The 16,869-nt window shown below is 38.0% G+C and overlaps 1 long non-coding RNA gene and 1 pseudogene across 1 annotated transcript; both read right to left on the bottom strand.

Annotated features, from left to right (window-relative positions):
* Positions 1–5,737: 5,737 nt before the first annotated feature.
* LOC103545240 (olfactory receptor 7A17-like) lies at positions 5,738–16,645 on the bottom strand (annotated as a pseudogene).
* LOC139079264 (uncharacterized) lies at positions 8,495–11,185 on the bottom strand. Its single transcript, XR_011532725.1, has 3 exons — positions 10,883–11,185; positions 10,525–10,607; positions 8,495–8,711 (listed from the first exon to the last, which is right to left on the bottom strand). It is a non-coding gene; the product is annotated as an uncharacterized lncRNA (long non-coding RNA).
* Positions 16,646–16,869: the final 224 nt, after the last annotated feature.

The raw sequence follows: 16,869 nt of genomic DNA, 5'->3' as shown, positions 1-16,869 counted from the left end.
AATCTTTGGGTTCAGTCCAGAGAAACTTGGTTCCAAAAGGGATCCCCTCAGAGGAATTTTACCCCATGGGGAAAGGAGCAGAGGAAGACCTCAGCAATCCTCATCACTGCCATGGTCATCTGCAGCCTTTGAGACCAAGAACCCCACAGTCTTCACCAACACTGAGCCCAGCTCATGGAGCTGCCCATAGATCCAGTGCTGTATCACCTGCCCAGGGCTGAAACTGTCACTTTGGTGAGACCTGTTCCCAAGGCCCAAGTCACTCCTGCACCCACTCTTCCACTCTTCCTGCTGTCTCCCACTCTTCAGCATAAGGAGTCACAGTGCTGTGCCATGTGAAGACCAGAGCTGCTGCTGCACTGCCCTCTGCCCCTCAGCTGAAAGTCATGGGTTTGACCCACCATCACTGGCCTGTGCTGCTGCTGCTGTGTGCCACATACCTGAGTCAGGGAATTGAACAAAGACTTAAAAATTGTAATAAAGAATGAAAAAGAAATTCTGGAGCTGAAGAATACAATGATTGAAATAAAAAGTACCTTCGAGGCCTTCAACAACACACTTGATCGATTAGAAGAAAGAATGTGTGAAGTTGAAGGCAGCTCTCTTGAAATCATCCTGTTAGAAGAGAAAGAAAAAAAAAAAAGAATGAGAAACCGTGAAGAAAGCCAATGAGTTATGTGTTACCATTAAGTGAGAGTTTGTTTTTTGCATTATGGAAATCTGAGAAGGAGAAGAGAAAGAGAAATAGGCAGGAAGCTCACTTGAAGGAATATTAGCTGAAAATTACAAATCTGGGAAGAGATATGGACATTCAAGTACATGAGGCTCCAAAATACCTGAACAAATTCAACCCAATTCCAATGTGTGTGTGGATTTTCCCTACACAGCCAAACAATTCTACAACACCAGCTGGGTGTCCTAAAGTTTGACTCAATGCTGACTGCTGACACTCTCTACCTGGAGACAGCCTTAGACACCACAGGTTAGGAGCTCAGTCCCACAGACTGCTTTCCACTTCAGAGGCCAGTTGCAAGTCAGGTTGTTACCTATGCTTCTGACTAACTGGTTGCCATTCAGAGGTTCCCCTGATCTCTTCCTGGGCTCAATTAATTTGCTAGAGTGGCTCACGGGTGTCAGGGAAACATGTTACTTACTAGGTTACCAGTTTACTATAAAAATACATAACCCAGGAACAACCAGATGGAAGAAGTGCATAAGGCAAGGGATGAGGAAAGGGTATGGAGATTCTCTGAGCACATCACTCTACCAAACCTCTTTGTGTTTACCAATCTGGGAGATCTCTGAACACCATCCCTATGGGTTTTTATACAAGCTTCACTACATAGGTATGAAATCATTGGCCACTGGGGATTGAGTCCAATTTCCAGCCCCTCTCCCATCCCAGGAGGTTACGGGTGGGACTTAAATTCCAACCCTCTAACCACATGGCTGGTTCTCCTGGCAACCAGTTCCTATCTTTAGCTGAAGTCCAAAATCACCTTTTTAATATAACAAAAGACACTTTATGGCTCTCAACACTTAGGAAATTCCAAGACTTTTAGGAACTCTGTGTCAGAAATGCTATGAAGGCCAAATATATATATATTCTTGATTATAAATCACAATATCACTGATATAAACAGAATCTTGATGGAGCCTTGATTGGAGTTCTGTCAGGATGCCTCCAGTTCTCAAACTCTGGTACAGTGGAGCTCAATCAGAGATGATTTTGCCCCTGGGGATATTTGGCAATGTCTTAAGGGATACAGCAAACTCATAATCCATGCGACAGTATCCACTACAAGTATTTATTCAGTTCCCAACGTCAACAGTAAGAAGGTGAGGAAACTTGTCCCAGACCAGCACTTCTCCAACTTCATGTGCAGACAAATCGACAAAGTATGCAGTTCAAATGCAAATTCATCAGGTCTCCAGTGGGCCCAGGGACAGTGCGTTTCTAACAAGCTCTCAGGTGGTGACGATGCTGTGGGTCCTGGTCTGTGGATCACAGTGTGAGTAGCAAGGCTGTGGACCTGTGTAAGAGTCAGGTGTAGGTAGTTTTAGGTCTTCTCCACCCAGATCTTCTTTGCATGCAATTTTGAAAGAACAGGTTTTCACTCACTCTACAGGTAGTGATAAATTCTGCTTGACTCTTTTAAATATGAGGGATCTTCAAGGACATCAAATAATATACGTCTGAAATAGACATTGCAGGCAGAATAAGGGCCTCCAAAATACTGTCCACATCCTAATCCCAAGAACTTTTGAATATGTTGGTTTACATAGCAAAATGGAATTATGATAGCAGGTGGAATTAAGTTACCATTCATTTACCTTAACATAAGAAGGTTGGCCTGAATAATCTGGTCGGACTGATGTAATCATGATCATCCCCTAAATGTAGAGGAAGAGGAAGAGGAAGAATTGGAGTCAGGGAAATATTTGAAGACGTTGTGCAGCTGGCTTTGAAGGTGGATGAATGGCCATGAGCCAAGCAATGCAGGTGGCCTCTAGAAAGTGTAAGAGAAAAGGAAATTTATTCTTTCTTGTAGCTTCCGTAAGAAACCCAGGCCTGCAGTCATCTTGATTTTAGCCCAATAAGATGCATTTTGGGCTTTCGAACTGCTGAACTTTAAGGTATAAGTTTGTTTGTTTTAAGCCACTAGTGTGGTAATTTAATAAGCAGCAATTGTAATCTAAAGCAGACATTCATCTAAAACTGTTTTGTTCAAGGAAACTGATGTTAAGCCTCTCAACTCATTCGTTTAGATTTTCTTGGGTAAAGGCATTTTTTTGTTGAAATCCCACCTTAAATAAGAAAAGAATATTAAAGTCAATTTGCAGACATATGGCCCCCTTAGTGCAGAGAATTTCTCATTGTCTAAACATAAATGTGTTTCTAGCTGAGGCCTTTGAGTCTTTAAGAGAGGAAAAGAAATTCATCATTAAAATTACGGTCACTCGTTCTACTCTAAATCTTTGTGCCAAAATTTTTACATTCTTTCAATTTCATGTTTCTTCAAATGTTTCTTATTTTTATCCTGTTCCTCTTTCTCTCAAGTTTCCTTTCAACCAAGAAGATGGGATTATCAATGGTTCTGTTTTTGTGTGTGTGTATGTATACACAAAGATAGTCCTCAACCTACAATGGTTCAACTCCTCATTTTTCAACTTTACAATGGTGAAAAGCAATACATATTCCATAGAAACTGTACTTTAAGTTTTGAATTTTGATCTTTTTCCCAGAGAAGTGATACGTGGTACAATACTCTCCCATGATGCTGGGTTATGGCAGCAAGCCACAACTCCCACTCAGCCATGTGATGATGAGGGTAAAGAACCCAAACACTTACAACCATTCTGTACCCATATGACCATTCTGCTTTTCACTTTGAGTACAACATTCAATCAATTACATAAGATAGTCAACACCTTTTTTTATTGTTGGTTTTTGCTGAGGAAGATTTGCCCTGAGCTAACATCCATGCCAATCTTCCTCGATTTTTTAGTATGTGGGCTGCCAGCACAGCACGGCTGCTAACAGAGCAGTGTAGATACGCACGTGGGAAGCAAATCTGGGCTGCTGAAGCAGAGCACACTGAACTTAACCAGTTCAGTGCACTGGCCCATCAACACTTTATTTTAAAATAGATCTGTGTTGGATCATTTTGCCTAACTGTAGGCTAATGTAAGTGTTCTGAGCACATTTAAGGTGGTCTAGGCTAAACTATGGTGTTTGGCAGTTTAGATGCATTAGATGTATTTAAATGAATTTTTGAATTATGACACTTTCAACTTATGATAGGTTTATTGAGATGTAACCCCAGTGTAAGTGAGGAAGGTTTTTACATATACATATATAAATACATATGAATATTACATATAACATTAATATTAATATAAAACTATATAGAATTTTATATAATATAAATATAATTAATGTTATATAATATATTATAAACATAATAAATTTGCCATTTTTTATGTAATTACACTCCAATCGTGTAGAGTTAAAAAATTCTAGGGGTACATAACCCAGGGTCGGGTCTAGAGCACAGGTAGCTGAGTTATAAGACCTAGGAGATATATCTTATAACTTGGAAGAAAGAAAAATGTCATATGCAGAAATAGGAACTGTGAAATTAAATTAAGGCCATTTTCACTTGATAAACTATTTTTCTCACAAACTCTAAGATTTAGTCTACATATGTAAATGGAGTGAACTAGCATACATTTCTTGAAGAAGAAAGTGCAAAACAGCTGCACACAACATGATGGATGAGCTTTAGAGACAATGTGAGGAATCACAGCTGAATATAGACTCACAAGGAACACAGCAGAGATCAGAACAACTCTCCTCCACACTATCTCATTCGAGAATCAAGGCACTTTACTACCAATTGCTATTACGACGGCTTATTAGGCAGCAACAGCTAACTGACACAAAAATAAAAACTAACAAGTGAAGGCAATTATAATAATCTGCTTCTTTTCATTCTAGGCATTTGTCCTGATATTTGAAGGTAACCTTCATGATTACTCTGTTATTGAAGATTATTTCAGATAAATGTATTAAAATTTACTCCACTGGGGTTCCTTTCCAGGTAAGCAGGAGAAGGTGGAAGGATATGCAAGTTTGTTTAAAACCTGTGACTCTGGATCACATGACAGGGTGGGAATTCAAGCTCTCTAGTGAGTCATCCTCTCATCAGGAGGAGATAAATATATACATGTTATTTAATGTGTGACATGGATATTGTTATTCACTGCCCATTTAGTGGTTATGACAAAATTTTTACTGCATTTAGAGTCATGGAAAAGGTATTGCTTGTGGCAGCACTGGAAGTTTTCAAGATGAAATGAAGATAATTTAATAAAAAATTTGAACACACCAACCAATTCATCCCAATGAAAAACCCACTTCCACACAGACATCAATCTCTCTGACTTCAATGTGTAGATGTATAGCTAGAAATAGAAATATTTTACTTAGTACTACAAAGTATCTTACAATTCTACTTCATCACACTTAAGCTCTACTCTGATTCAGAGGCCAAATAAAGTCAATCTATTTATTCAAATTTGTGTTTCTGTGTAGACTCCACTCGGAGACGTGTCTTTGGTAATCATTTTGCTGTCACTGTGGAGGCACTGTGGACACAGATCTGAATAACAGAACAGGATTCTAACGAGGAGAATAAAATTCAATGACTACCTGTCAAACACTATATATATCAAAGTCTACATTTTGGGGGTAAGCAATTGGGGTAGTGATATACAAAGGAACAGTGTACAAAAGTGTGTGAGACAGTGGTCTCATATTTTCCCCGATTATTAAGTTATATAAATTACCTTGGTTGTCAATTGTAGTTTTTTTAAAAATATGAGTAATACAACTCATCACTGTTCTATAAGGGAAACAAGAGAAAAATTATTTGCGGTGGTATATGTCATTACAGAAGAAATTATTTTTAAGAAATTCATGTTGTCCATGAAAGAAATGGGAATTTTGAAATATCTCAAACACAAAGTTGGGAAAAATTTGATAAATAGGAAAAAGAAATAAATATTAGAAAACTGTTTCTATATCAGAGTGAGTGAAAGCTTAACAGAATGAGTTACTTAAATTGTATAAAGAAGTTGAAGTCAAAGAAATGGACAGATATGGAAAAAAGGGCAGGAACAATTTTTACTTGCATTATACAGTCAAAGAAAAGCAATTTCTGGCTCAGAAACTTTTAACACTGCAATCAAGGATACTTCTTCTGACCCAGGAGAATTATTCCTTTTATAGCTACCATCTCAAAGCAGGATTTCAGAGCCTTCTTCATGTCTTTATTCCTCAGACTATAGATGAAGGGGTTCAGCATGGGTGTGACCACAGTGTACATCACTGAGGCTGTGGCACTGGAGTGTGAGCTGTGGGTGGCAGCAGAGCTGAGGTACACGCCTAGGTACACTACTAGGAAATAGAAAAATAAATGACTGACTTTCATGCAAGCAAGCATTAGTAACCTAGAATAACTGCTATATCTATATTTAGAATCAAGAAATTTAATTTCCAAATTTTGTGTATGATCTCGTCCCATTAAGGCATCTCCAGTGCTACTTCTCTTTAGGAATTCCTTTTCCACCATCAATTTGTTCCTCAAACATAATGTTCCTAATGTTTTATTGAGTATCTTTCATGCATTTGAGTAATACATATTGAATATAAGCCATATTCCAAGCACCATCCAGAGAATAGAACCTAGAAAAACAAAGTCTCTAATCTAATGATGGAGAAGGAATATGACCAAATAAAAATAATGATACAACATATGCAATGGTGCCAGACACTGTGATAAAAAGACGGAACATCAAAAGGGGACAGTGGGTGGGGGTGTTATATTTTATTGGGAGTTGAGGCAGGAGCTGCAAGTGAGGTGACATTTTAACAGAAACCTGAAAGAAGAGTGAGTGGAGACACAAGTCTCTGAAGAGCTGTGTGCCTGGCAGAAGGACCAGCCTTGCAAAGACCCTGAGAAAGACGATTGCTTTATAGACTCAAGATTCAAAATGTGTCTAGGGGAATGAGCAAGGCATAGAGTGATGAGATGGCATCAGAAAATGTTGAGGAATGAGGTAGCCTCCCTGATTCTGCTGAAACCTCAAGAAAAGGGGAGTCCCTTGCCCATATCATGTAAAACTTGCACTTTATTAATCTGGTTGCAAAGGCACCCTGTGAATTGCAAAGGCTATCCTCTCAGCACCTTGATTTGATTAAGTTCTGGACCCTCTATTCTAAGGGTTACCTTGAAATATATGAGTCCAGGTGGCCCTGTTCTGAGGACTGCTCTCAGTTCACAAGGATCACATGCACACACAACACAGCATACCTAGCCGTCCTCCTCTGTGTTCCCTCTCCATCACTGTTTAGGCTGTGAGTGGCCAGAACTCAAGCTATCCTGATCAAGATTCTATCCCCTAAAAAATTTAGAAATGGCATCCACGTATTCCTGTTGAAACCTCCTGTGGCACATAAACTTGGGGCTCCATAATGAAGTGTGCATTTTCCGCCCTGTATTTAAAGAAACATAATCAGTTCAATAAACATAGAGGGAGAGAGAGTAATACAATGGGAATGAGGAAGAAAAAGATTTAATAAGCTCAGTTGCTTCCTGAGAGACAGTGAGGAAGAAAAGATTTCACTGGTTTCTGGCAGTACTCCAAAGCTGATGACATTCTGTTGACGCCAAGCAAAAATAATAAGGAGAAAAAATAAATTTGTCCAAAAGACAAAAGTAACAATAAATTTGTGGTGTGGAACACTTTACAAATTGAACATCCCAAGTGAAAACTGACCAAAGAAACTAAATAATTCACAAAAGAAAATATACAAGAAAAGTTGGGTAGTTTTAAAATCAAGCCGTAGAAGCATTGCCTTCCCTTTGCCTATTCTGTATGCATTTGCCCAGTTGGTTTTTCCATGGTTGGGTAGCAGACGAGGCAGGCGCCTTCTCACTTCTCTTATGTGTGATCTGCTCTTTGTTTGTTTGTACATTATGTTTCATTCTTTTTTTGACAAACCCAATGTGAACACTTTAGCCTGACTATGGTCATCAGACAACCAGCAAAGGCCCCCAAGACCATGCTCTACAAGGTGCTGCACCTGCCGTGACAAGTCCATCCTGTCACCTGATTGACTCTTTTCCTATGATTGATCCCTGAGCACATGGTGTCACACACACATTTATTCCATTGCACTCTGGCTTCACCACTATAATGCAAGATCCAAACAAATAGGGCTTCACCAGTTTTGTTCACCTTTTCTTTTCACAAATGTATGTTAATATGTGTACTCTATAGGACCAGACTTAAGTAAAAGTAAAGTCATGAAATAAAAAGAATGGCAAAGAGAATGAAACCAGGTTAAAGACAGTGGCTTCAAACTAACTGCATTAAAGGAAAGTGAGTGGAGCATCAAAAACTAACAAAACAAGATATAAAATAGCAATAATTTAACAATAACAACATGGCTTATTAATTAAATTGTCAAAAGTATAGACAAAAGAATATAATGTATAATGTTTCTAGAAATGATAGCAGATGGAAGATGCTTATTTGTTGAATGACTCAGGAACTAGGTCTCAGTATATAAGTACATTTCCTATGTGATACAGTTGTAGTTCAATATATGAGGAAAGATTGGATTGTTCAATAAATCTTGTAAAATGGATATTCACCTGGAAGAAAAGGAAGTTGATTCCCACTCAGTTATATCACAAAAAACTCTGAGGAATCAACTACTACGGTAAGAGTAATCGATACATTTTAGGTAAACCTCTAGAAAACTATATATAAAAATCTATGGAGGGGCCAAATCATCTTAATTAAGACAAGAAACTCAGAAGTAAGAAGATAGACATATTTAAATATAGTGTAAAACATATTCATGGCCAAAATAGCCCCCCAAAGTCAGTAGAGACACAATAAGTTTTTTTTTTTAATTTTTTTTAAAGATTTTATTTTTTCCTTTTTCTCCCCAAAGCCCCCCGGTACATAGTTGTATATTCTTCATTGTGGATCCTTCTAGTTGTGGCATGTGGGATGCTGCCTCAGCGTGGTTTGATGAGCAGTGCCATGTCTGCGCCCAGGATTCGAACCAACGAAACACTGGGCCGCCTGCAGCGGAGCGCACGGACTTAACCACTCAGCCACGGGGCCAGCCCCTAGACACAATAAGTTTTGAAGATCATTTGAGAAGCTGATAACTCTAGAATAACATGCTTATAATATATGGGCATATAAATTAATAAGCAAATCAAATGGTGATTAAATATCTAAATCTTTGGCCAACCTCAGCAATAGTTTACAAAAAACCAAGAAATCTCTTTCAAACACATTAGCTCAGGAAAACACGTAAAGAGCTCTCACATTGATTGGGGTGGAAACTTAAACAGGTGGCAACAGGGTACTCCAATTTTCCTGGCAGCAGTGTAAAAGTATCATGACTTTGGGGAAATAATCTGAAGTAACCTATAATGATTAAAAGTACAGATATTCTTTAACTCAGGTTTCTCAGTCTCAGCACTATTTACATTTTTGGCCAGATTATTCTCCATGGTGGGGTCTGTCCTGTGTGTTGTAGGCTGTTTAGAGTGTCCTTGGCCTCTGTCCACCCCTCCCCAGTGTGACAGCCGGTAATGTCTCCAAGCATCACTCAATGGCCCCTGGAGAACAAAATCACTCCTGGTTGGAACCACAGTTTGAACTTAACAATCCCAAAATATTTTTGTAGCATTGATGTAATAGTAACGTAAGATAAAGATAATGAAAGACTTCACAAAATACGAGTAAATATTGTGCAACCACTGAAATAATATATCATCATTTCCATGATTCATTGGGAGCAAGCCTGTAAGGAATTATTGAGTAAGAAGAATAATGACAGATAAGGTTAAGAAAGACTGCTCTAAAATGCAAAGGAAATTTATGTTGTGCCAAGTATTCTATTCACACATTTGTATAAAAGTATATGAATATGTAGATGTGCATGATACAAAAACAGAAGTTTTAAAGGAAAGTAAAATCTTAGGGAAAAGTGTTAGTGAGAATGAAATTAGGTTAACGTAGTAGTTTCAAACAACTGTATGTAACAGAATTGGATGAAAATCTATAACTAATTCAGATGAAGACATAAAATAGTAATAGTTTAGTAACAGCAACATAGGTCATTAATTCAAGATTACATTGTCAAAGATTTAGAGATAAAATCATATAACAAGGGCTCTGCACATGTCGTAGGGAAATAATATCTGTTATAATTTCATCCTATATAAATATACATGGATTCAAACATTTTATGGAGATATATGTTATCTTAGACATAGGGTAAAAAAAAGTCTTCCTAATGATGAATGCCTTCCAAACGCCTAAACAAATGTGAGTTTCAGAAATATATCTAATCTCCAAATGCCAAAAGGAATAATAAGGAATAACAGAAATGTGAAAGCAAGTTGGAAATATGTAAGAGAGTAATTTATTATCTCTAAGGAGGTAGAAGAACTTTCACGGTCCTTTCCCTTTAAGGCAAAGATTCACAAGTGAAGAATATTGAAATGACAGCTCAAGATTTCAGTAAGAAAATAAACAAACAAAAACAAATGGAACACAAAAAATCTGACTGACAGAATTGACCAAACAAAATTTATGAACTCATGCATTTTCCACAAATACATCTACACACACATAGGCTAACTAAATGACACCGCCAGTTGGGGACAAAAACAATTTTTTGTTTGAAAGAATGCAATCAAAATGATGAGTAAAAACACTCTGACCTCACATTATAAAAGCAAAACCTCACACAGATAATTTGCAATAGAGAAAGTAACTGGCTAACTAACCCACATCATATACGACCTCACAGGTAATGAAACAATTGTAAAGTAATGCTCATCAGCATACTCCTTTTGCCTATTAATTTTTTTATGTGAATACCCAGACTGAGAAGAGATACTGCGAAATGTACATCTCACTTACTGCCGCTGCAAGGACATGTCTGCAAGCATTCCTTGGTCTGGGTCTTCCTCATCAATATGGAAACACAGTCAAAGATGCCCCATCTTAAAAATAAAAGATAAACACTCATTTCACTGTATATCTGCCCACAGCTAGTACTCTACTTCCCTGCTCCCCTTAATTAAAAAGACCCTTGGACTTATGTTCTACTCTCATTTAAGTGTCAAAAATGACACTTGCTTTGCCAGTTTCAATGTTCACTTCTCTTTTGAGCATCATAAATAAATACCTTAATTTAGTAATCAAGCCAGCAAACACCAAGCAAGCTCTGATTCTCTCTGGCGCTTTCCTGAAATACATACTGGACTCTCAGACTCACCGGGAGTTCCTGAGAGGCAGGTCTGTGTGTGGAAGTCTGAATTCCTCCCTGGATGGTTGATGATGGAGACTGAAGCTCTGTCCCCTGACAAGACAGCAGGAAGGAGTCAAGCTTTCTGTGTCCCAGGCAGATCTAGGACTCCAAAAGAAACCATGTCATCCCGTCCAGCCCAAGGTTGCATGCCCTTGGGCACTGCAGCAGAGGAGATATTTGTAGCTCTCTACGTCTGCTCATTAGGCACATTTTCCTCCTGTTACTCCCAGCCTCTAAGTACATGATTTCCCTGTGCGACACTGGTCTGGACAGAACGGAAATTTTTCTTGCTAAATCTTTTATCCTAGGAGACTGTGCTATAGGCCAGGTGAATTCAGTTTTTATTACTTATTCTCCACAAACTCTGCTGCTCCAGATCTAAACCTCCCAGCACCTCACCACAACTCTGAGTTTTAGTTTTCTCAACAGTGTAATCCTGAGGAATTTGTCTGCTAGCACTTTGGATCTTCAAAGGCTTGACTTCTGATGGGGACACAACCCCTGATATCTATACAAAATTACAATTCTCCTCTTAAGAGGAGCAATGACTTTATTCCTTTAATATAAAAATGTAGGCACTATAAACTCTTTGTTTTCATGACAATATTGCCAAAACAATCAGGAACTTCATACTTACGTCACAAATTCACAGATGTCATTCACTCCTCATTATAAAATGCTTATCAATTATAACAGATACATTTAGATTTTATGCACCATAACTTAGCACATTCAAGTGATGACATGACTTGATTTTTATAAAAGTTCAGTCTAAGAGGTGGTACAGTTATGAACCCCGTTCTCCATTATAGAGATGGGGCTCAGAGAGATTTAATATTCTGCTCAAATGTATAAACCAAATAAGGGGTGGAGTCTTGAGGGAAATTCTGTCAGGATGCTACCAGTTCTCAAACTCTGGTGCAGTAGTTCTCAGCCAGAGGTAATTTTGCCCCTGGGGATATTTGGCATGATCTAAACAGATGCTGCTCATCTCCTGTAACCCACAGGACAGCTCCCAGCACAAACAATTATCCAGCCCCAAATATCAACAGTGAGAAGGCTAAATAACATATTTTAGACCAAGATTTCTCCAACTTCATGTGCATAACCATGTCTTGTAGCTGAAATGCAAATTCTAATTAATCAGGTCCACAGTGGGCCCAGGGACTGTTCCTGTGTTGAGTCACGTGTATGTAGTTTTAGGGCTTATACACTAAGAATCATCTCTACATATAATTTTGAAAGGAAATTTTTCACTCAGTCTAGAGGCTATAATAAATTCTGTCTTTGATTCTTTTAAATATAATGGCTCTTGAGTGAATTCAAATAATATATAATTGAGTCATAATATGTAGTAGGCAGAATAAGGGTCTCCAACAATGTCCACATCACAACCCCAAGAACTTTGGAAGATGTTAGCTTACAGAGCAACGGATTGATGTACTAGTGGAATAAAGTTACTCTTCACTTACCTTAAGATAAGAAGATTAGCTTGGATTATCAAGGTTGGGCTAATGTAATGACAATGGTCCTCTAAATGTGGAAGAGAGAGGATGAAGAATTGAAATCAGTGGGATATTTGAAAATGTACACTGCTGGCTTTGTAGATGGAGGAAGGACCCTGAGCCAGTGAACACAGTTGTTCTCTAGAAACTGAAAAAGGAAAAGAAATGCGTCCTTCCCTGCAGCTGACAGAAGGAACTCAGCCCTGCATTCATCTTGCTTTTATCCAATAAGATCGTTTCAGGCTTTTGAGTTCCAGAACCTTAAGATACAAAGTTGTTTGTTTTAAGCCACTAGTGTAATTCGTCACAGCAGCAACTGGGATCTAATACAGATATTTGCCAAATAAAAGTCTGTTCAAGGGAACTGAGTTTAAGCCCCTAACTTCATTCAGTTAGCTTCCCTTAGGTAAAGCCATTTTGTGTTGAAATCCCACCTTAAATCCTTAAATAGAAAAAGAAAATGAAAGTCCATTTGGAGATACGGCTCCATTAGCTGGTACAGTGAATTTTCCATTGCCTAAACACAAATATGGTTCTGACTTTGAGGCTTTTGGAGCATTAAGATAGAAAAAATAATTTATTATTAAAATGAGGGTCACCCATTCTACTCTAAATATTTATGTCAAAATTTCTCCTCTTTCAATTTTTCTTAATTCAAATCTTCATTCTTTTTCTTTCTATCCTCTCCAGGATCCAAGTTTCCTTTCAACATGAAACATGAAATTATTAACGAGCCTCTGTTTATATATGTGTGTGCATGTGTTTATTTGAAAGAAAATTGTATATGAACACACACACACATACATATCCACACACATAGTCCTCAACTGTGAAAGAGTTTTCAAAATCAAGTATTTCCACGCATTTCATTTATTCCTCATAGCATCCATCTGATTCAGATTTCTTATCCCAGCCTACCATCAGAAATTAGGAAAATTAGGTTCAAGGAGATTCAATTTTTTACGATTACATTACAAAGCAATTAAATGTTTATGTACTTTCTTGAATTATATGTCAATGGACCCAAGAAGTATTTATACTTAAGTTTTGCATGGCTCCTTAAATTCAGCAAATTTTGCATTTTATTTATTTATTTTTTTGGCATTTGTAAAAGTTTAATTGGATAGAAGAATTCTTATTTAATGTTGTTCCTGCAGGTAAAAGTTACTAGACAGTATTTATTCCAAATGTATTGTGGGTAAATCATCCCGTGTTCCAGGGTTATACAAGACACTGCTCTGCCTTGAGAAGCCTCCAGCTTTTTATTCTTCAATTAATTAATTAGTTAATTTTTGCTGAGGAAGATTCACCCTGAGCTAATATCTGTTGCTGATCTTCCTCTACTTTGTATGTGGGTCACCATCACAACATGGCCACTAATGAGTGGTGTAGGTCCATGCCTGGGAGCTGAACCTGGGCCACTGAAGCAGAGTGCACTGAACTTAACCACTAAGCCATGGGGTCAACTCCTAATTTATTTTTAAAAATTATTTTGCTGAGATCATATTGGCTTATAACATTGTATAGACTTCAGGTATATACAAATTTTACATTTTAATATATGCAGTTTATTGCATGTCATTATACTCCAATAAATTAGTTTAAAAGAAAAAAATCTAATGATTCAAGACTCAAGTTAGGATCTAGAGCACAGGGAGCTGAGTCAGTTTAACAGGGGTGGGAGATACATCTTCTAACTGGACAGAAAGCAACATGTCATATACGGAATATAAAAACAGCAGAGTTAAGGCAGTTCACACTTGATAAACTCTTTGTTTTGGAAACTATAAGATTAACCTACATAGATAAATAAACTGACATAAATTGGTACAAAACAGAGATGCTGCAGTCTCACAACATCATGAATGAGCTACAGACACACAATGTAGAGACTCACAACTGACTACAGACTCCTGAGCATCTGAGCAGAGCTCAAAATAACTCCCCACCATATAATCCAGCTCAATAATAAAGGGGTTATGCTAAACCACTTGATTTAGGATGGCTTGGTATGCAGCAATAGCTAAACTGACAAGATAATCAAATAGTAACAAGCATGATTGTAATAATCTGCTGCTTCTGCTTTTCACATATGGTCTGATATTGAAAATTGCATTCATGATTATTCTGTTATTGAAATCTATTTCAGATAATTGCACTAACAAGTGGCTTTATTGAGGTTGTATTCCACAGAGCTTGGAGAAGTTGGAAGAATATGCACATTTGGGCAGAAAAACTGGTGACCCTGAATTGCATCACAGGGCAGGAATTCAAGCTCTCTTGTGAATCATCCTTTGATCATGACGATTGAAGAGATTCCTGAGCATGAAGGAGATATTAAATGAATGGCCTTGGTATTGTCCATTCACTGTCCCTTTAGTAGTTATGACTAAATCTAGAAAAGGGGAGATATTTCATAGAGCAATAGGAAGAGGCATATTTGTAGACTGAACTAGAGGTTTTCAGGTAGAAACAGGAAGATACTTAATAACAGAACATGAAATACTCCAACCAATTCTTCACTTCAGTGAATAACCCCTTCGCTGGTGGCCAGCCATCTTCTTACTTCAATGCATGGATGTAGAACACACAAAAAAATTAGTGTGGTAATAAAAAGTGTGATTTAAAATTTTACTTCCTCATTTTTAAGGTCATTTCTGATCCTAAGGCCATATTAGGTCAATCTGTGTACGCAAATTTGTCTTTCCATGTAGACTCCACTGGGAAATATATACTGGATAGTCAGTTTCTGCCAGGGACCATCATGGGCATTGTGGACACTGAGCTGAATAAGACAAAAACCAGGAGGCCAGTTATAAAACTGTAGCATATTAAAGTCTGTGTTACCAGTAAGAGCTGAGAAGGCAGTGAAATTCGAAAAAAAGGTGGACCCAAAGTGAAAACTGCAGTTTCATATTTTGCTGAAATGAATTATATAAATGCCCTTAGCTGTCATGTGTAGGTTTTTTTTTTTTTTTGTATGACCTATACAACTAATGACCATCCTTTCAGGAAAACTAAAGAAAAGTTACTTGAGATGATAGGTGACTTGAGAAGAAATTATTATTAAGCAACCCACATTGTCCCAAGAGATAAATGAGAATTTCCAAATATTACTGACCTAAGGTAGGATAGTTTGTGAAGTAAGAAAATGGTCAAGGGGGAGAACTGCCTATACATCAGAGAGAGCAGAAAGCTTCCAAAAGTGAGTTATACAAATTCTATAAATGGTGGAAATCAAAGAAATGGAAATTTCAGGAAATAATCAGCATCTGATCAAAGAATAGCAATTTCTGGTTCTGAGGCTTTGAGACCTGCAATCACGGACAATTCTTCATCCCCCAAACAAGTTGCTTTTCTATACCTACCATCCGATTGACTCTTTCTAGAGCCCCCGTGTGTCTTTGTTCCTCAGACTGTAGATGAAGGGGTTCAGCATGGGTGTGACCATCGTGTACATCACCAAGGCTGTTGCACTTGAGTGTGAGCTGTGAGCAGGAGCAGAGATAAGGTACACTCCTAGGCTTGAGCAATAATATAAGGAGACGATTGAGAGGGGCAGACAGGTGGAAAATGTTTTATCCTTCCCCTGAGCTGATGAGATTCCACATGTGGAAGAAACTATCAGAGTATCACTAATGGATACCAGTGAAGGGACCACCATCCAGGAGCACTGCTGTAAAATAGGAAATAAAAATGTTTAATTAAGAAAAGTGTCAGACCAGGCAAGTCGGACCACCTGTTTGATTTCCCAAAGATTTCCACATTGGTGCAGAAAGACAGCCACAACGCCATTAAGCTTTCTAACAAGGAATGCAAGGAACTTATGAATCAGGACACCAGAACCAGCAGCTGAAAGAGCTGGGGGCTCATGATGACCAGGTAGTGCAGGTGGTGGCAGATGGGCAAGAAGTGATCACAGGCCATCACCATCAGATGATAATTCTCCAACACTGCAAACAGAATGTAAAAATACATCTGGCTGATGCAGCCTTTATGAATTACAACTTTGCTCTGTGTCTACATATTCACCAGCCTCTTTGGCATGGGGACGGAGGTGAAACAGACATCTACAAAGGGCACTTCGGAGAGGAAGAAGTATGTGTGTGTGGAGGTGGGAGTCTGAGATGGTGGCCAGGATGAAGAGCAGGTTTCCAAACACAGTGATCCAGTATATGAACAGGAAAAGTGAAAATATGAGTGGTACTACTTCTGTTCTTTTCATACTTCTGAAAGAAAACATATTGAAATTTGAGTACCATTGCCTAGGACTATGTAATAAAAGTTATGACTAGGAGTGAAAAAATAGCATGATTAATTTTCACACAAATGGGCATTAGTAATAGTGAAAAATGCTACAGTTATATATTACAGTCAAGAAATCAATACATATTCTTTGTATGGACCTCATACCATTTAAGGGATCTCCCCTGACATGTCTGACTATAA

The sequence above is a fragment of the Equus przewalskii genome, chromosome 25, assembly GCF_037783145.1.
Source record: "Equus przewalskii isolate Varuska chromosome 25, EquPr2, whole genome shotgun sequence".
NCBI lineage: Eukaryota > Metazoa > Chordata > Mammalia > Perissodactyla > Equidae > Equus > Equus przewalskii.
This window is presented reverse-complemented; position numbering and strand designations above follow the sequence as displayed.